Source organism: Lissotriton vulgaris, chromosome 1_1 (genome assembly GCF_964263255.1).
Source record: "Lissotriton vulgaris chromosome 1_1, aLisVul1.2, whole genome shotgun sequence".
Lineage (NCBI taxonomy): Eukaryota > Metazoa > Chordata > Amphibia > Caudata > Salamandridae > Lissotriton > Lissotriton vulgaris.
The window spans coordinates 824,920,024-824,940,945 of NC_141685.1; positions in this window are offsets into that span (position 1 = coordinate 824,920,024).

Here is a 20,922-nt window from a genome sequence, read left to right on the forward strand (position 1 = left end):
TCAAGAAGGCAAATATGTTCTTGATGGGAACGTTGTGAAGAACACTGGGAACAATGAATGGTGGACCCTATTTTACCAAGGAGTCTTTTTAAATGAGGTTCACAGGATAACATGGACTAATGAGAGAGGCATGCTTGTCGGAGATTGGGCAAAGGGTAATGGTGGCAGGTTAAGAAGTGGGGTGAGATATCAAATTGTTGACCTATTCTCAATGCTTTATTAGTGATATCAGTGAGGAGCAAAGTAGGGAATTGGAACCACATGTGTCTAGAAAGCAGTTAGTCACTTTCACATTTAATGTGAGGGAAACATAGGATTCGTCCTGAATAGTAGGGACCAGTGGTATCATATTGAACTTACTTCCAGCTCCTGGACTCTCACCTGCACATCACCGTCCCATCCTTTAGGTTGAAAATGGTTTATCCTCAGAGTCATCAGCCTCACTTCAGACATGTTTCTCTTCTTTTCCTAACAACTCACAAACTTGTTTGTGACTGCAACTAACTCATCCACATCTTTAGTCTGCCAACCAACTCAGATGCTATGCAGCTGTTCCTGCAACTTAGATGGCAGCCCTTGGAGAAAAGCAACTGCTACAGTTTGTGTGGCATTACTAGATATGCTATCCCAGGTGTCACTCAAAACCCCCGTTAAGGTGATCTAATTAATCTGCTGGTTATTAATTTTTTATTTAATTTGTAATTGTTTTTACACCATCTGCTTTGCAAGGACACACAATAGTTACCATAACTATTATTTTGACATATGCACCATATATCACTACTGTGGTGTCTGGTGCCTTATCTGTCCAAGCTGCCACAGTCAGAAGTCTCACAAGTACCCCGCCCCTGGGAAAATGCAGTTCTTATCAATTGATTTATATCTGAAATGTAGGGTTATGTGATAAAGATATACACTAGTTCCTCTTGAAGCATGTGAGGTTGTCAACTGCCTCTACAAAAATTTCAGGATGTCCACTGAGACCCAAGTAACTAAGGTGCCACCTGTAGCAGGCAATCCCTTAGTAAGAGCATCCCCTCTTGTGTTGCAGACTGCTTGTATGGGCAATGACTGAAGACAAGACACTGGCCATTTTGCCCCACAAATTCTCTCTTCAGTGGGAGATGTAGGAGGACTTTGGAATTGTGCCATATGCAATTACATTTTGCCTGGTGTCCTCAGATTTGTAGGAGGGAGGGGGTATTGGGGAACATCTTTCTAGTGCTAAGGTTACATAAGTATGTGTCGTGAGGAGAAGCTGAGGCCCAGACATCCTGTGCAGCACTCTTCAGGGGGGTGTTGTGACCGTATTTTTGGCTCTATTTCTGAGTGATGGTGACTTTAAGCTTGCTACCATCCTGAATCTCTATTCTTGTCTTGTGTTGGTCCTTTTCAGGCCTTTTGCCAGACCTAGAAGTATAAACTAGAGGATAGCTGCTTTATATGATGATAGATCCCTTATTCTTGACTCTAATCCATCTATTGCCTATTGGCTTCGACATAATTATGTGTCCTTTCATCATCCTACCTATAGTAGAGGGTGGATCCTGTAGTCCTGACTTTATATTACATATTGGTATGGTTTGTGTATGTACTCTGACAGAGCTAAGTGTTATTTCATCCTTCTCAGGCCTACAAGGCCCAGAACTAGAGAGACTCCATTTTGCTTTCTGTCCCTGCAGACTGAGATGCTTGCAGGGTAAAGGTGATGTTTTAGTTATGAGGTGTTGTTCGCCCTTTGCGAACTGGAGAGAACCGGCCAGAGCTGAATCTAATCAGGAAGTGTCTCTGGGCTCAGGTCTCTAGACGAAACAAGCAGCTGGTCACTGTGGGAGCGTCTGGCGCAAGGAGCCTGGTACATGGAATCGGTGGGAGGAGGCTGCTGGCTGGAACTTTCCATGAGGAGAGAGCATTCCATTTTAGTGAAGTGCAGAGGCGGAGTCAGTTAGAAAGAGTTAGTTTTCAGAAGGAGAAGGAGTGGAGTTAGAAGCAGAAGGAGTTGGAGCAGAAGATGCTTGGAACAGAGAGAAGTCAGTTAGTCAGTGAGACAGTTGGAACCAGAGAAAGAAGAAGATGCTTGGAACAGAGAGAAGACAGACAGACAGTCAGTGAGCTGGAACCAGAGAGAGAAGTCAGAAGCAGTTGTGAGCAGATGGTGTTTTGAACAGAGAGAAGTGAGATGATGTTTGGAACTGAAGGAAGCAGTCAGAAGCAGTTACTTGTTAGAAGGAGTTGTGATCAGCTGGAGTCTGAAGTGATACCTTTTGGAGGAGACTGAAGTTATATCGTGGATTAGTCTGTGGGAGCAGCTGGAGTGAATTGGACATTGGAACTGAGATAATCAGACAGAGTGAAGAAGCTAGTGGAGCGAACGGTTATCAGAGTGGCAGAAACTATTAGGCTGAAGCTGGAAGGTGGAGAGAGTTTGTGGGGGAGAGGAATCCAGTGCAGAGTGATCAGCGCAGATGCGTGTATCTGAGACGAGCTAAGGCACAGACGAAAGAGGAACCCAGATGACAGCTAGAGCAAGACTTCATACTAATCAGGTGATATTTGTCCTGTACATTTAAACATTAACCTTGTCCCTATTGTTTTGCTAATCCTTTTCCTTTCAGCGGTGTGCAGTCTATTTACAGTCCCTGTTAGTTACATGTGGATGTGGTATAGTAATAAAGCTTTACAGAGACCCCGCAGATCTGTGTATGTGTCTATTCCCATTTTACTTTTCAGGCTATGTGTTATAGTATAGTGTTATATTGTTATTGTTATTGTAATAAAAATACCCCAGTTCTTAGTGAACCAGCGTATGCCTTGTTCTTATATAGTGCAGGTAACCTTTTCTTCTAGTCAGGTGTCAGTGCACGAACGGAAGCGACCCCCGATCAGGTAAGTGACCACTGAATAATTAGGGAGAGAGGAGCCCTTGAGCTAAGAGAATAAGTTATACACTATGTAATTCGGCCTTTATTCATAATATTGTAGTAATGATCCCCTAGTGAATAGTGAGAGAAACTTCCCAACAGAGAGAGAGAGAGAGCTGAAGGTATTCATAGAAAAATGATCGTCGTTGTGTAGCGGCGTTAATGACAGCACTGATTGTAGTCAGTGTGTATACCCACAAGATTGTGGCTTGGAGATTATAGAGAGCATCAGGGGGGAAACTGATGTGTATACTCACAGGATTGTGGCTTATGTATGTATGAAATAGAGAGAGTACCAGGGGGGATACTGGTATTTATACCCACAAGATTGTGGCTTGTGTGAGCACTGGTTGCGGCCAGTGTGTAATGGTATATGATCAGAACTGCCCCAGGGTAGAACAGTCTGGGTCTGAGTTGCCGCGAGACTATGAGGTGTGAGTGTGGTGTAGGGCATGGACGTCCTTAGTAATCAGTGAGTATTCCTAGTAATCCCTATAGATTTAGTGGTGTTTCTGATGATATGAGCTTGTATATTGCTAATTCCCCATCCTCCGGTAGGTCCCCAGGTGCCTGGATAGATGGGTCCTGAGGAGGGAGGTGGTTGCATTTCGGCTGGGTTGGTGGTGCTCTGATGAGCTGATTCTATCTGGTCCGAAAATCCGGTTGTTACAGGGGGCCACTCCATCATGGCCCCCCTTCACTCCAAGGCCAAAGACATCGGTGAGATATGGGAAACTCAGGGGCCCCTCCTCATATTCTATTTTCCAACATTTTGTGTTATGTAATTGGTGTAGGGTCGTAAAGAAATGGATGAAGGAGGAGAAAGTAACCCTGAAATAAAATCTACGATGTCTGTAGGAGTCTGATTATGATGATGAGATGTTTATTTAAGCTTTAAAGACACTAAGGCAGTAGGCTTAATTGTCAAGTCTTTGCCATTTCTCTCTGTCACCCTATCATCAGTCAAATGTTCAATTCATTTTTCTTTTAATTACTTCACCTGTTCCTTTAGTATTTACTGGGAGTATTTAGGACTCAGCACTCAAGGCTCATGGGATCTGTTAGAGGACTCTTCCTGCCCATCAAGGTATGCATTCCATTGATCCCTGGGGCCCTCTTTTCCTCTCCTTTAAGGATCCCCTCAAGCACACTATTTTATCCAAGCCAAATGTTTCCTCTATTGGAAATCGTTTGGAAGGCAATGTTTTCATATACCAGTACCATTTAACCAAAAACCTGTATGTTCTGTGGCAATAATGCACACAAATAATAAACTGGAGTCCATTTTGGTAGGGTGGCAACTCCCTTGACTCAACACCCCCAACCTCAGTTTGTCTCAGACACTTTATCAGCAAACACACCGAAAAGGCTGACATTTTGTATTGCTAGACCTAAGAAAGAAAGAGGACAATACCAGACCCCTAGCACTTTGAACCTAGCACTTGAATTTAGTTATTTACACCAAGCACCTTAAACCTAGTACTTTGAGCCTAATACTATATATATATATATATATATATATATATATATATATATATATATATATATATATATATATATATATATATATATATATATATATATATATATATATATATATATATATATATATATATATATATATATATAATATATATATATATACATACATACATACATATATATATATATATACATATATATAGCATTTTGAACCCAGCACTTTGAACCTACAACTTTCAATCCAGATCTTAGAACCTAGAACAGAAAATATTGAAACCCTCTTTGTATTTGCAAAACAATATTACACCCTACTTGTCCTTACCCTATTCCTCACCGTTTTACTGGTAACCTGGGCCCCCTTTGGTTGTAGGACTTGAGCGCAGAGAGCAGACCTGGCAGACACAATTAAATTCCTTCTTGACTGATGGACTATTGAGTTTAAAAAATGTTCCTTACCTTTTCAATATGTGCATGCTTGGTCATTCAGAGGATAATCGTCTACTTTGAACCCTTGCCTATGCATATTGAAATGAAATATGAATTACCAGTATTTGTAAAGCATACAGCTACCTCCAAAGAGGCGTCCCGGCACTGGGGGCCCTCGGGAAGATTAAGCGAGCTATTGCCCAGGGTCACATGGTGCTGGGCTTACCTGCGTCGGTGCCGGGGATCGAACCGTGAGCCCCAGATTCCCGCTTCAGCCGCCCTGGCCGCTGCGCCACAACTCTTCCACTATTCCATCGGGTACAGGTTACCATATTCTGTGGAGCAAAAAATTCCAGAATACACATTTATTTATGTACCCTGAGGTAGTGTGTTTAGTGATCAAGACATCCAAATCAGTTTGCAGACTCCACCGGGGACTGAAAACGCAGGCAGTATTTATACAACTCTCCATAATCAGAGGCCATCACATTCCATGAAAGTTGAAGCCTTTACAGACATAGAGCCAGATTTACAAGTGGGTTAGGATATAATGCACTTGTAATAAGGTGGACAGGATATCCATTATGTTTGCGATGGAATATCGATCAGCTAAATTCTAAATAAGGTCATAGGGCCAGATGTAGGTGGCCCAATACCAGTCGGTAACGGCCGAAAATCGGTAATTTCGGCCATTACCGACCGGTATTAGGCATTCGGGATGTAGGGGACCAAAAAGTAGCTGAATCGGTAAATATACCGAATCGGTAAAGTTTCCGATTCGGTAACGCTACCGAATCAGAAACTTTACCGAATCGGTATATTTACCGAATCCGTAAAGTTTCCAAATCGGTAAAGTTACCGAATCGGTAAATGTACCGAATCGGTAAATAAGAAATGGTAAAAATGAATTTCGAGATGTAGGTCCCCTTTTAAATACTGAATTTGCATGAAATTCGGTGTTTAAGAGTCGGTATTTACCATGGATTGAAATTAGGTGGTAACCAGGTGGAGGCTATAAAAAAAGCCCCAAAATGCACCACTTACACCAGAATGGCGGCGTTCTATGTCATTGCGAGGCAGCTACGGCTCCAGGTAGAAGGAGAGAGGGTCTGGAGGAGGGAGGAGCGGGTGTATAGGCAGAGGATCACACTATTCCAGCTTACTGAGCCTGAGATCCTACAGAGGTACAGGCTGGCCCCACAAACAATCCTGGACCTCATCAGGGACCTACACTCACTTTTGGACCATCCTATCCCAAGGGCGCACGCCATCCCACCCCATGTGCAGGCACTGTGCAGCCTACACCTGCTTGCATCTGAAAGCTACCAGAGTGTTGTTGCTGCGGTAGGTGGGGTGTCCCAGAGCTGTCTGTCCCGTTTCTTTCAAAAATTCCTTGATGCCATGTTGCAGAGAATGCAGCACTACATTAGCTTCCCTGCAACGCATTCAGAACTGCTAAGGACAAAGACAGACTACTATCAGATGGCACAGTTCCCTAACATCATTGGCTTCATTGATGGTACCAACATACCAATATGCCCACCTGCTGCCACAGAGTGCATTTATCGGAACCGTAACTCCACCCACACAATAAATGTACAGTTGATCTGTGATGCAAAATACATGATCACTGACATAGTAGCCAAATTCCCAGGGAGTACCCAAGACTCCTACATCTTCCAAAACAGTGGAATTTACGCATGCCTGACTGCAGGGAAATTCGACAAAGGATACTTGCTAGGTGAGACACTGTGTGAAAATCACTTGCATCTTATTACAGGTGATGTGTGTGTGCATGTCATTAATTTTAATTTCTTCTTACTAATAGGGGACAGTGCATATGCCCTCCGGTCCTTCATCCTCACACTCTACCTCAACCCAACAACACCAAGTCAGAGGAGATACAACAGGGCACACAAAACAACTAGAAACATTGTGGAGCGCACCTTTGGCATGTGGAAGAGCATGTTTCGCTGCCTCCATAAAAGTGGAGGGGCCCGCCAGTACACACCAATCACCTGCTGCAAATGATTGCAGCCTGTGCAATGCTGCACAACCTGGCGGTCGGTCAAGAAGGGCACAGAAGTGGAAATCTCAGATTATGAGGACCATGATGACGAGGAAGCAGTGCCTGAACTACACACATCTGAAGGAGCAACATCAACTGATGGCAGACACAGACGGGAAGAGGTCACACGCAACTATTTTTAAGTAAGTAAGGAGACAAAGACAGGCGTAGTATGCTACAACACTAGTTTAATTTTGACGTTGTTTTTTTAAAGCACAAAAGTGCAACAAAAAGCATATAACTGCAATGCTCTCAGTTCTGGTTAACTTCACCATGAACTGTGAAAGGTATTTCCTTGCTCGCTTCCCAGTAACACTAGTAGGTGGTTCAACCTGCTCACTGTCTTGCTGGCCTGTGGCCTCAGCATGGCGCCTGCTCCTCCTAGTTTCAGGTACAACGGTGCTTCCAATGCTGCTCCTACTCGTGCTCTCCTCACTTACAGGTACATCCAGAGCAGCTGTGTGTGCAGTTTGTGCATTCAACAGTGCCTCAAGAGCACTGGTCATCCTGGCCATGCCCCTAGTGACCTCATTTGTGTTTTGTGTCATGGCCTCCTGCATGTTGTTGCTTCTCCTGCATAACAGGGATGTGGCAGTGGCCAGGCGGTTGATGGCTGTACTTTGGACATGTGCACGATGCCTAACCTTGTGCCTTGCAGCAAAATCATTGTCTAGTTTGGTGCATAGTAGCTGCACCGAGTTGTTGATTCCCCGCATCCCTGCTGCCATCTCCTTGTTGACCTGTACCAGCTCACTGATGCCCTTTCCAATCTCTCCCATGTAACTATTCAGGGACCTCAGCTATCGTTGGCATGCCTGGATGGCTCTTCCCTGCATCCTTTGTATGCGCACCATGCTCCCCTCCAGACCAAGGAACACACTTGAACCCTCAACTGGTGCATCTGCTGGCCTTTCTTGCACTCTGTGGCGTCTTGCAGTACAATGACCCATCCCTGCACTGGAGTGTGTTGTGCCAGAGCTCACTGCTACAGGCAAGTTCTGTGGTCCGTCAACCTCCATGTCAGCTGCTACGGACTCCAAATCAGGGAGTGGACCCACGACATGCCTCCTGCCTGGTTGTGATGGGGGTATCACATCATGCTGTGATGCTGGCATTTCTGGTGATGACAGCAGGAGAGGGGACTGAGATCTGCTAGGGGACGCCAGCAACTCTTAGGCCATTTCTGTGTCTTGGGCAGGTGGATGGCTACTTGATGCAGCTTTGTCCTGTGGTACATTGGGGGTACTTTGTCCTGCATCCTGACTCTCCTTCCTCTCAGGTGGTGTCCCTCCAGCCTCCTGCAAATGCCTGCGAGACGTTTCACCTGTGGACATATGAGCGTACATTAGCTAAGCGCTACTGTCTCACAGTCACTACAATTAAATAATTATCACATTGGCCATGTTCTGTATGCAGTCATTACATGAACTAGTTGGTTGGTGTGCTGTATAACTTGTCCTGACATTTCCTGTCCACATATCGCATCATGCATTGGCCCTGTATATTGCTAGCAGTACTGGACTTGGGTTCACTTGCCCACTAAGGGTACAGGTAAGGGTGTTGGTATTGGGGGGAATGCAGTGCATTTGTCTTACCTTTTTTGCTTGCAGCTCTGGCCGAGCTGTCTACTTCTCCCAGTCCGCAGACGCTGTCTGGTTCTATGGTTGAGGCCACCATCTCCTTCAGGTCATTCAGGGGGGTGGGGGGGTGCTGGGTTCTTGCCTCCGCCTGTTTTTGATGCCTGCTTGTGATGATCTGCAATTTTCTTTTTGGTTTGGCTCCTCGGGTTATAAAAACGTTTTTTGAGGTCCTCTGTGTCCCTTGTGGTCACCCCAACGGCATTTACTTTCTCCATAATGTCCAGCCAGATATTTATTTTGGCTGATTCAGCCACAGTGAGGGACTGCCTGCCAAACAATTTGTGGTGCACCTTCACCACCTCCTCCACAAGGACCTGCAGCTCCATGCTGCTGAATTTCAGTTTCCTCCTCCTCTCAGGCTGCTCTTTTTCTTGGCTGCTTGTCATGTTTCACTTTTAAAAGTGCTCAAACCCCTTTCTGCTGCTCCTGCACTCTGCTCAGCTCCAACTGCCTTTCCAGAAGCTTCTAATTAGTTGCAGCTGCCTGAGTAGCCACTTTCTGGTAGGGAGGGGGAGGGTGGTAGCACCTGATTGGCTGCCTACTTGAGTTTCACTTTCACTTGAGTTTGCTTTCCGATTCGGTATTTACCGAATCTGTATTCCCTATTCATTCCTATGGGCCTTTTGGCCCATAGGAATGAATAGGGAATACCGATTCTGTAAATACCGATTCTGTAAATACCGATTCGGTAAGTTCCGATTGTCCGATACCGAATTTTACTGACTCAGTATTTTTTACCGATTTTTTTCCTACATACCATTTTCCGATTCTAAAATACCGATTCGGTAAAATTTCGGTATTTTAGAATCAGTAAAATCGATTTACCTACATCTGGCCTGTAGTGTTTTATGACTTGACAGGTGAGTGGCATAACTCAAAAAAGGCTTCCTGATATTAGAAACATTTCCAGCTGATCAAAACACAATAATAAGTGAAATGTTAAGTTTATAATCTTGTACCATGATATACAGCAAGCAATGTATAGGATGGTGGATACCTTAATACGAAAAGGGCTAGCTTGCATCTTCATAGTCAGCACAGGAGGAAAGGTCACCTGCACAGAACTGCTTGTTCCTGAAGAGAGGAACACAGTTAAGAATGTCACAGGGCACAAGTTTAATCTGCACTTAGACATTTTTCTCATCATGGGAACTGGTGCATTTTTTAATCTTCCAAAATATCAAGGACTTTAGTCTAGTATGCCACACGTGCTACAGAACTAGCAAACAATTTAGACAGTTCATGGTGGATGAGTATGGTAAACTTCACACGCTTTCGTAGACAAAAAAAGTAATGATTCAGTTAGTTCTGTGACAATCCATCTCTCCTCTATTGCTTAGATCATTGAAGAAATCATCTCAAAGGAGCATGGCTAAACATTTCTAATTGAGATTTATGCCAAATATCTGTGTGAGAGTTTATGCATGTGTGTATGCATGTATATACGTGTTGTCATATGCCTATAGCTGTGGGGGTTTCCCTTCCTTAATATAGACAATCAATAATTGCAATTTGCTACTTCTTTGTGTGCTGCATTCTGCAGCATACATAGAAGTAGCAAATCACCATTATTTAATGATTGTTTTTGTGCAAAAAGGGACACCTTCCTGCACATAAACAATCAGTAAATGCATTTTGTCCTTACTCTGTGTGCTGCGGAAAGTTGGGGTGCAATGATGTCAAGGTTCATATCATTGAGCCAGGTATTTATTGTTTATAATTATTTCTTCTTCGTTGTTCTTGGCAAATAGCAGGAAATCTGTCTTGGGTGATTGAGCTTCAGATAGGTGCTGGACATCCAGATCCGGATGATGTGCAGGCAATGCTTGAGGCATGGGATGTCAGAAGAAGAGGAGGCTTTCAAGAGTGGAGTTATGTCAGAGTTCATTATGCACCCGCCATGCTAAGTGTTTTCAGATGTCATCAGTGATGTTATCATCAATGTTATAGGCCTTTTCAATATTTGAGGTTATTAGCAGTGCATGGCAAGGGCACAAGTTCAGTGTTTTTTTTAGTCTAAAATGTTACGTTTTACTGACATTATCAACTAACTACGTCACTTTAACCTTTGTTTTCTGTGTGAATTTCTATAGTTTATTTACAGTATTTTTTAAAAGTAAGATAATATTACCCTACTGAACTATAATGCCACTTTAACCTTTGTTGTTTTCATTGCATTTCTATATTTTAAGCGTAAAGTAAGATATTTTTACCATACATAACTATGCCAACCCTCTACTGTGCATGGAATTTGGCCGTGTTATGTCATGTTATTTATGCTTATAGAGCGCACTGTTACCCTGGGGTGTCCTGGCGCTGAGCACTGGTTACCTGAGGAGCGTAAGGCCTAGTGGTGAGAGAAAAACCATGTCTTCAAGCCCTTCTGGAAAGGAAACAGATCTTGGGTATTTCTAAGTTGGAACAGGAGTTCATTCCATGCCTTGGAGGCCCAGTGAACAAAGCTTTTGCCACCCCAGTTAGTTTTTTTTAAAAGGTGGGGTTAGCACTAGTTTGGACCCGGTTGACCTTAATGTTCTGTTAGGAATATACCATGAAAATTTAGATTTAAGGAACTCAGGACCTGTCCCATTCACAGCTTTAAAGACAATACAAAGTGATTTGAAGCGTGATCTTAGTGATATTGGAAGCCAATGCAATTTCTTAAGTACTCCCCTGACTGAGGCAGACCTAGGTGTTCCGGTCAGCAATCTAGCTGCCGCGTTCTGGACCACTTGCAGCCTGTTCAGATGTTGCTTTTGAACATTGAGATATAAGCTATTGCAATAGGCCAGACGCGACATTATGAGTGCCTTAACCACAGTCCTGAGGCTACTCTCAGACAGGAAGAACCTGATTTTCTTGATTATTCTGAGTACCATGAAGCATGCCGAAGTCACCATGCTCACTTGGTGCCCCATGGTGAGTTTATTATCCACCATGATACCAAGATTCTTGGCTTTTCTTGAAGGTACTGGACACTGGCCCGGATCCTTCGCCACCACTCTAGTGTCCATACCCATGGAATATTGCTGTTGGGATTGAAAGCAGCGCAAGAACACGCACGCGCCACTAACCTGACTCCGATGGCCAGCAGAGACGATAAGACGATAGTCCTCCCAACACCCTTCCGCACAACACCCAACAATGGAAATCTCACCACTATCTGAGCATGTACGGAAAGGGGCCGTGAGGTGGGATGGCAAAATGGGTGCCGGGTGCTCCCGGTGATCTCTGGTCAAGGGCTACCCACGAAGTCACCGGTATTACAACACTGCAGGTGGAGGAGAAGACAGAGAGCAGAATATTAGTACCACAAGCTGCTATTGCCTGAACTTCATTCCCCTCTTTCACTAGACTCACCGATTCCTCCACTCCTAATTGCCGTGAATGAATCCAAATAATACACGTAACAAGGTGATGGAGATCTTGCCAATAGTACTGAGAAGTTATCTCCACTTCTCTATCTAAACACACCTCAGTTTGCCAATGATAATTACTGTGGGGGTTTCTCATATGAGGTGTTATATCAGCACGTCTTGTAATGACCACAATGATCCTTGTGGACAAGAATTGTTCCAGATAATAAGACGTTTAGGATCCAGTTAGAACTGGTAATAGTAGAATATTGAACCCCAGAGTACATGAAACAGGATGTGCACTCCGCACATATGGAACAATTGAGTTTCAAAGAAAATAAGAAAAAATAAACGTGGAGGCGGGCCCGCACTCCACAGATATACATGCAACACAAGATACGACTTGTATAAACGGATCCGCAGGAACTCTGACCTCGCAGGCTCTTCATCGGCATTACTGCAAAGCAGGAACTCTGACCTCGCAGGCTCTTCGTCGGCGAAGCTTACTTTCAGGAACTCTGACCTCGCAGGCTCTTCGTCGGCGTAACTGCAGATCAGGAACTCTGACCTCACAGGCTCTTCGTCGGCGCAGCTTACATTCAAGGACTCTGACCTTGCAGTCTCTTCGTCGGCGCAGTTGACATTCAGGAACTCTGACCTCGTAGGCTCTTTGTCAGCGTCAGGCATAATACCACGAACTCCGATGAGAACACGCCATCCGACTAGGTGGAGAACCCGGAAACAAATTGACAAGCACTGTACTGTTCTCTGGGAGGAGTCTAAATAGAGTCCACCCATTGACCTGACCTCCAGCGTCGCATGGCCTTCTGGGACATGTAGTGTTTCCTTGATGGACGCTTAACACGGAGTCTCATTCTCCCCGTTGCGCCGGCATTGGTGATCGCTACAGTACCCCCTCTCGAGGACTGCCGTCCCGGCGGTCGACCCGGTTTACCAGGGTTTCTCTCATGGAATTGAGCAACCAAGTCAGGACAATGAAGATTATCCACAGGTTCCAAGGTCCGGTCCTCAGGTCCATATCCCTTCCAATCAACCAGGTATTAAATCCTGCCACGCACCATGCGAGAATCCAGGATAGACAAGACCTCATATTCGTCCTGACCCTCAATCTCCATAGGTCGAGGGCGTTCTGGTAAAGGAAGGCCCGGAAGGCAAGGACGTAGGAGTGACACGAGAAACACAGGATGTATAAACCATGACACAGGTAGAGAGAGCTTCATGGTCACGGAATTCACTACCTCACAAATACTATAGGGACCAACAAACTTAGGCTTCAGTTTACTAATCCCTTTCAGGTGCAGGTTATGTGTGGAGAGCCAGACGTTATCCCCGACCCTATACTCAGGTTCCAGGGCCCTTCTCCTATCAGCAAAAAGCTTTTGGGCTGCTTGGGCTTTTTCCAAGCAATTCCGAGCATCTATCAGGATTGCCCTAAGATGAGCATGATATTCATGAATGGTAGGAACCAAGGAGTCAGCCGGCCAATCAAAGGGAAGCATGTTTGGGTGAAATCCATAAAGGCAAAAGAAAGGAGAACATCCCAAGGTGGTATGTAGAGCATTATTGTAGGCGAATTCCGCCAACCATAAAAGAGTGGTCCATTCAGTGGTATTTTGCAAGGTAAAACAGTGAAGATATTGTTCAAGTGTTTGATTCAAACGTTCCGTTTTACCATCCGTTTGTGGATGGTAACTGGAGGATAGGTGTGCATCAATCTGGAGGATGGTACAGAGAGCCTTCCAAAAACGGGAAGTGAATTGTGTCCCACGATCCATTATTAACACACTCGGTAATCCATGCGCTCGCACAATGTGTTGCAGGAAAACCCTAGCCAACTCCCAGGAGGAAGGCAGACCTGGTAAAGATACAAAATGTCCCATTTTAGTAAGATGGACGACTACCACCAGAATAACCGTTTGATTATCAAAGGGAGGCATCTCCACAATAAAATCCATTGACAAGGTATGCCATGGCTTGGGTGGAATCGGTAATGGATGCAGTAGACCCGATGGGTTAGTATGACTGGACTTTCCTTGGGCACAAATTGCACAATTTTTTACGTATTCCTTCACGTCAGCTCGGACGCCAGGCCACCAAAACGACCGTTCCACTGTAGCGGTGGTCTTGTAAATGCCCATGTGTCCACCCAATACAGAATCGTGGGCCCAGTTCAACACCTGGAGCTGTAACTCGGTCCGGGTTATGTACAATGCATGGTAATGGTACGCTAGCTGGTCTTTTTCGCATCGGTGTGCTGGCTTTTCTTGGACCCAGGACGGTATGTCCAGGTCGGATAAGGCAACTCTGACATCCTCTAGGAAATCTTCGAAGGTGATTAAGGCAATGAAAACTCCGAGTGCTCTGTCCCCTTAAGAATAGAAGGGGGTTCAGTGTGAGCTACCATCTCCTCATCCCCCAGCCTAGAGAGCGCATCTGCCTTTCCGTTATGTGTTCCGGGTCTATACTTGATCACGAAGTCGAAGTCGGAAAAGAAGAGTGTCCACCACAGCTGACGGGGAGTCAATGCTTTTGCTGTTTTCAAAAACAACAAATTACGATGATCTGTAATGATTTCCACTGTATGTAATGCCCCTAGGAGATAATGTCTCCACTCCTCACATGCTCTTTTGATGGCAAGGAGCTCCTTATCCGTGATGGTATAATTGACTTTCCAGGGCGTGATCTTCTTTGAGTAATAGGCCACAGGATGGAGCTGCCCTGTGAAAGGGTGACGTTGTGACAAGACTCCACCGAGGGCATACTGAGATGCGTCCGTTTCAAGAATGAATGGCAGCTGAGGGTCTGGATGTCTAAGAATAGGTGCTTGGGTGAACCTCTCCTTAAGAAGCTGGAATGACCTCTCTGCTTCCTCTCCCCATATGAAGGGAGCATTCTTTCGTAAGAGGGCCGTGATAGGTTGAATGATCTTGGAGAAATCTTGAACGAATCTCCGATAGTAATTGGCAAAGCCAAGAAAGCTCTGCACAGATTTGACATTCCGTGGCGTTTTCCAGGTCAGTATGGCATCGACCTTACACATGTCCATCCTGAACCCTTGAGCATTAATCACATACCCCAGAAAGGCCACTTCTTGAACATGAAAGAGGCATTTTTCTAACTTAGCATACAGCGAGTTTTGTTGCAGCCTTTCCAACATGGTCTTTACTTGTGTGATGTGTTCCAATAGAGATGCTGAATAATCTGAATGTCATCAATGTAAACTACACAAAAGGATTCCAAACACCCCCTTAACACCTCATCCATAAAAAACTGGAAGGCGGCCGGGGCGTTGCAAAGGCCAAAGGGCATCACCCTGGTATTCGTAGAGGTCGAATTTGGTTCTAAATGCAGTTTTCCACTCGTCCCCCTTCTTTACACGCACAAGATGGTAAGCTCCACGGAGATCGAGTTTGGTGAAATATCGGGCTCCCTTCAATTGGTCCATCAAAACGGGAATCAGGGGTAGAGGGTATCGGTTCTTAATAGTCACTCTGTTTATGGCTCTATAGTCAATACAAGGTCTCAGCTCTTCGCAGTCCTTTTTGGAATAAAGAACATAGGCGATGAGGCAGGAGAGGTGGTCTTATAAACCCAGTAGCCAAATTTTCTTCAATGTAGGTCTTCAGATACAGTGTCTCTTTTTCCGTCAAAGCATACACCCTGCTGCACGGAATATCCGCACCCGGGACAAGATCTACACGGCAATCATATGCACGATGAGGAGGTAATTGGGTGGCCTTTTTTGTCAAACAAGGCGTGAAACTCACGGTACTCAACTGGCAGAACCGTGGCACAGCAAAACAGGTCAACGGTACATGCACCAGCTAGGTAAGTAGCGGGTGATGGTCCAGGTGTGGAGTTACAGGTTATCTTACTCTGACAATGCTCCTTACAATAATCAGAAGTCATACTGACAGTTCGTGATGACCAGCTCACCAAAGGGTCGTGTAAGGTGAGCCAGGGCATACCCAGGATAAGACGGAATTGCGGGGCATCTATGAGATCGAACTGGATATGTTCACAGTGGTCCAACCCGAACTCCATCAATAATGAAAGGGTGTGGTACACTACAGGGCCCGATGAAAGGACCGTTCCGTTCACTGCCTTGACAGTTTCGGGCGTCCGCTTCTTTTCGCAGGGGATACCCTTTCGGAATGCAAAGTCTCGGTCAATATAGTTTCCAGTAGCCCCTGAGTCCAACAGGGCATCGACTCGTAAAGGGTCTTGGGCCGTTATCCATAAAGACACACTGACGTTCATATGAGCGACTGCAGGGTGAAGGGTGTTTGCCACAGAACGGGAGACCATGTTAGGCGGGCGTCTCAAATCAGAGGTCTCAATCTGATCCGAGACCTTCAGTTTTCCGACGTCTCACTCGATTTCATGGTGGCCTGTACTCAGGGAAGGGAATTCTTTCCCGGAACGTAATTCCTGGCTCTACACTCATTAATAAAATGGCCACCTTTACCACAATACAGACACAGTTTGAGTGTCCGTCTCCTGTCCTTTTCTTCCCTGGTGAGAGGACCACGAAATCCCCCAATCTGCATAGGTTCAGATCCTTCAAGAGCCTTGGTTTTTTCTTCACCCCCCTGCCGGGGTCTGGCCATGGGATAAGAAAACCTATTGTATCCTCTGTTTCTGTCCCCCTTCCTTTCCAACAGCCGGTGATCCAGTTGGACAGTTAAATCAATGAGTTCCTCACAAGTAGAAGGCAGTTGCACCACCTGTGCTAACACATCCTTCAGTTCACCCCTCAGGTCCTGATAGAACAAAGAAATCCGTTTCTGAGCCGGCCAGTCCGTTTCGACAATTAGGCGATTAAACGTGGTAATGTAGGACAATAGGTCTTGCGATCCTTGTCGTAAAGTCATTAACTCGCGGTCTAGGGACATCATATGGGACTTCCTGTCGAATAATTTCCTTAATTCAAGACAGAAATCGGAAAAATTCTGTAACACTGGATCATCCCGTTCCAGTAAAGGGATTGTCCAACTGGACGCATTCCCTCCCATATGACATCATGAAGGCTGTTTTGGAAGCCTCATCCTGAAAGACCATAGGCTTACATAGGAAGTGAAGACGACATTGATTAAGGAATGTCTCAAATTTTTTAGGGTCTCCATAAAATCTTTCAGGAGGAGCCAGAGGTATACCATGATTTTGGATTATGTGTACAGTTGGATTGGTCTCAGTAGAAGTTGAAGGAGCCACAAAAGAACCCCCTGGTTGGAAGGAAGGAGGCGTAATCAATGGTTTCACAACAGGTTCCTTATGCACAAGATCTGACATCTCTCTACGCAAGTCGGATACTTCTTTATATAAGGCTTGGTTCTCTGCGCGAGAGGTCTGGACTTCCTGTTGTAATTCTGTAAAGCTCTCCAATAAGGTGGTAAGGACGGTGTTCGTATCCATCGTCTAGGCTGGACAGTATTCTTGGGCTTGTCAATCTGTCGGGATTGAAAGCAGCACAAGAACACGTACGCGCCACTAACCTGACTCCGATGGCCAGCAGAGATGATAAGACGATAGTCCTCCCAACACCCTTCCGCACAACACCCAACAATGGAAATCTCACCACTATCTGAGCATGTACGGAAAGGGGCCGTGAGGTGGGATGGCAAAATGGGTGCCGGGTGCTCCCAGTGATCTCTGGTAAAGGGCTACCCACGAAGTCACCGGTATTACGACACTGCAGGTGGAGGAGAAGACAGAGAGCAGAATATTAGTACCACAAGCTGCTATTGCCTGAACTTCATTCCCCTCTTTCACTAGACTCACCGATTCCTCCACTCCTAATTGCCGTGAATGAATCCAAATAATACATGTAACAAGGTGATGGAGATCTTGCCAATAGTACTGAGAAGTTATCTCCACTTCTCTATCTAAACACACCTCAGTTTGCCAATGATAATTACTGTGGGGGTTTCTCATACGAGGCGTTATATCAGCATGTCTCGTAATGACCACAATGATCCTTGTGGACAAGAATTGTTCCAGATAATAAGGCGTTTAGGATCCAGTTAGAACTGGTAATAGTAGAATATTGAACCCCAGAGTACATGAAACAGGATGTGCACTCCGCACATATGGAACAATTGATTTTCAAAGAAAATAAGAAAAAATAAACGTGGAGGCGAGCCCGCACTCCACAGATATACTTGCAACGCAGGGTACGACTTGTATTAACGGAAGCAGGAACTCTGACCTCGCAGGCTCTTCGTCGGCGCAGCTTACATTCAGAAACTCTGACCTCGCAGGCTCTTCGTCAGCGTAACTGTAAAGCAGGAACTCTGACCTCGCAGGCTCTTCGTCGGCGCAGCTTACATTCAAGGACTCTGACCTCGCAGGCTCTTCGTCGGCGCAGTTGACATTCAGGAACTCTGACCTCGCAGGCTCTTCGTCAGCGTCAGGCATAATACCACAAACTCCGATGAGAACACGCCATCCGACTAGGTGGAGAACGCGGAAACAAATTGACAAGCACTGTACTGTTCTCTGGGAGGAGTCTAAATAGAGTCCACCCATTGACCCGACCTCCAGTGCCGCATGGCCTTCTGGGACATGTATTGTTTCCTTGATGGACGCTTAACACGAAGTCTCTTTCTCCCCGCTGCGCCGGCATTGGTGATCGCTACAATTGCCAAATTTCAAAACCGCGATCTTAGCGGAGTTAAGCTTTAGACAGTTGGCAGACATCCAAGCGGATATGAAACCCATTTAGTCATGGAAGCGATCACCTGCTTCCTTTTCCTCTCCCTCCGTCAGCGACAACACAATTTGTGTGTCGACAGCGTAGGAGGTGAGCTGGAAGACAAAAGACCTAATGATACCAGCCAGGGGTGCCACATAGATATTAAAAAGCATAGGGCTAAAAGCTGAGCCCTGTGGCACCCCACACGGAAGTGAAAAAGGTTCTGAGATAATACCGTTTAGGTCTACAGTTTGTGACCTGTCCGAAAGGGACAATTGTAACATTTTCCACGCCGAACACCTTATGCCTATTTCAGATAGCCGTTTTAACAGTTCCATGTGGTGGACAGTATCAAAGGCCACAGATAGGTCCAATAGGATTAGAATAGGTTTACCTCCCCTATCCAGGGCCTCTCTGATTTCCTCCGTAGATTTTAATAGGGCTAACTCAGTGCTATGAAAAGCCTTGAACCCATATTGCGATGGATCTAATGAGTTGTTGGCAAGAAGAAAATCATTGAGTTGGCTGTTTATTTCTTTTTCCAGTAATTTTGCTTGCAGAGGAAGCCTAGAGATAGGTATATAGTTGTTGGAGTCCTTGGGATCCAGTAACGGCTTCTTCAATAAAGGAAGAACGGAAGCTTTTTTCCATATTTTCTGAAAAATACCGGATGATAGAGCAGCATTAAGCAATGGAGTAAGAGCGGTTCCAATTATATCGGGGATTTGCTTAATAATCCAAAATGGACAAGTGTCACTAGGATCACCAGATTTCCTACTGTTCAGCAATTTCATAGTATATGACCTCTCCAGGAGGGTAAAATCATCCAGTGGCATAATCGGGGGACATAATCTTTCCACTTCCTTTCTGTTGGAATCGACCTGGTTTATTTTAATCAAACCAATAAGAGATGAAAATATGGATTCAATTTTCAGTCTGAAGAATTCCGCTATTTTGTTGCAGAATTCATGATCACTCTGTTTCTTAGGAATATTGGGGCTGGATAGTAGTCACGGTTTTAAAAAGTTCTTTTGAGTTAGATTCCGCCTTAGTTATTTGTAATGAAAAGTACTCTTTCTTTGCTTCCAGAAGAGATTGCTTATAGCTAGAAATACAAGTTTTGTACTTTTCCTTGTCAGACTCTGCATAAGAGCACCAGGGAGCAGAGGGAGAAACTCGTTTGGGTGTCCATTTTTTATGAGGAACTAACTGATCAAACCCATGTGAGAGCCATTTATTATAAAGCATTGTTGCCACCTCCATGTCCAGTGGGAGCTGATATAGTGAGTTTTCAAGAACATTTTCAAGACCTTTAACATCCAGTTTGCCCCATACTCTGGTTATCCATGGACAGCGTGAGGTTGGCCATAGGGCCTGGAATGCAGCCAAGCCATGCTCTAAACATCCTGCAGGTTGCCAACCACCTGCTGCTCACAGTCTGCGGCCATGCCAGCACCAAGACCCCAATGGGTGGCCAATCCCATGCAGTGCATGGTCCTTCTTGTAAAAATTACTTTCTCTACCCTGTGGGACTTTTACAAGTGGCTGTGCCTGAGAGACTCCCACAGGATCACAATGCCCTAAAAGATTTTTTATTCAAATTTGACCCTAGGGAGCATCCCTCATTCCCCTCCCCTACAAGGGCTTGGATGGCTAGGATATCCCTACCCTGCCCAGTTATACCTTAATTATTTTTAAGATACAGGATTGAGTTGCTGAGTCCTGTAATGGCAGCCGCAACATTTGTTTGTGTTGTGGCCAGTTAATCAGAGCAAGTGCTATCATGGAGCTTGTGGGAGCCTCTCACTTCCACAAGAGTTAGATGGCTGACAGGAAAAAAGGCCCTTGTGGCTGTTTAAATTGCTCCATAATTTGAATTTGGATGCCTATGGGAATTCAGCAAGACTCTTGCATCCCCAACTGTCTAGATATCTACAAATCCTGAATCTCAATTTCTCTAAAACTACTCAACAGATTTAAAACCATGTCACAAAACAAACACACTTTATGGGTAAAGATCTAGGGCCTCATTTATGAAAAGTGACGCATCGCTGCGTGAAAACAGCGATGCGTCACTTTTCACTGCGCACTCCTTGCGACACCAATGATGCGTCATATTTAATGTATGATGCATCATGTCGCAAGGACTTACAGATACGTCAGTATTTCTGACGCATCTGTAAGCGCAAAAGTGACGCATTGCTGGAGTGTGTCACAAAAGTGACGCATCTCCAGCAATGCGTCCTTTCACATGGGGAAAGCTCCATGTGAAAGGGCTTGCGCCAGTCTTACGCCTGCTGTGAGGCAGGCGCAA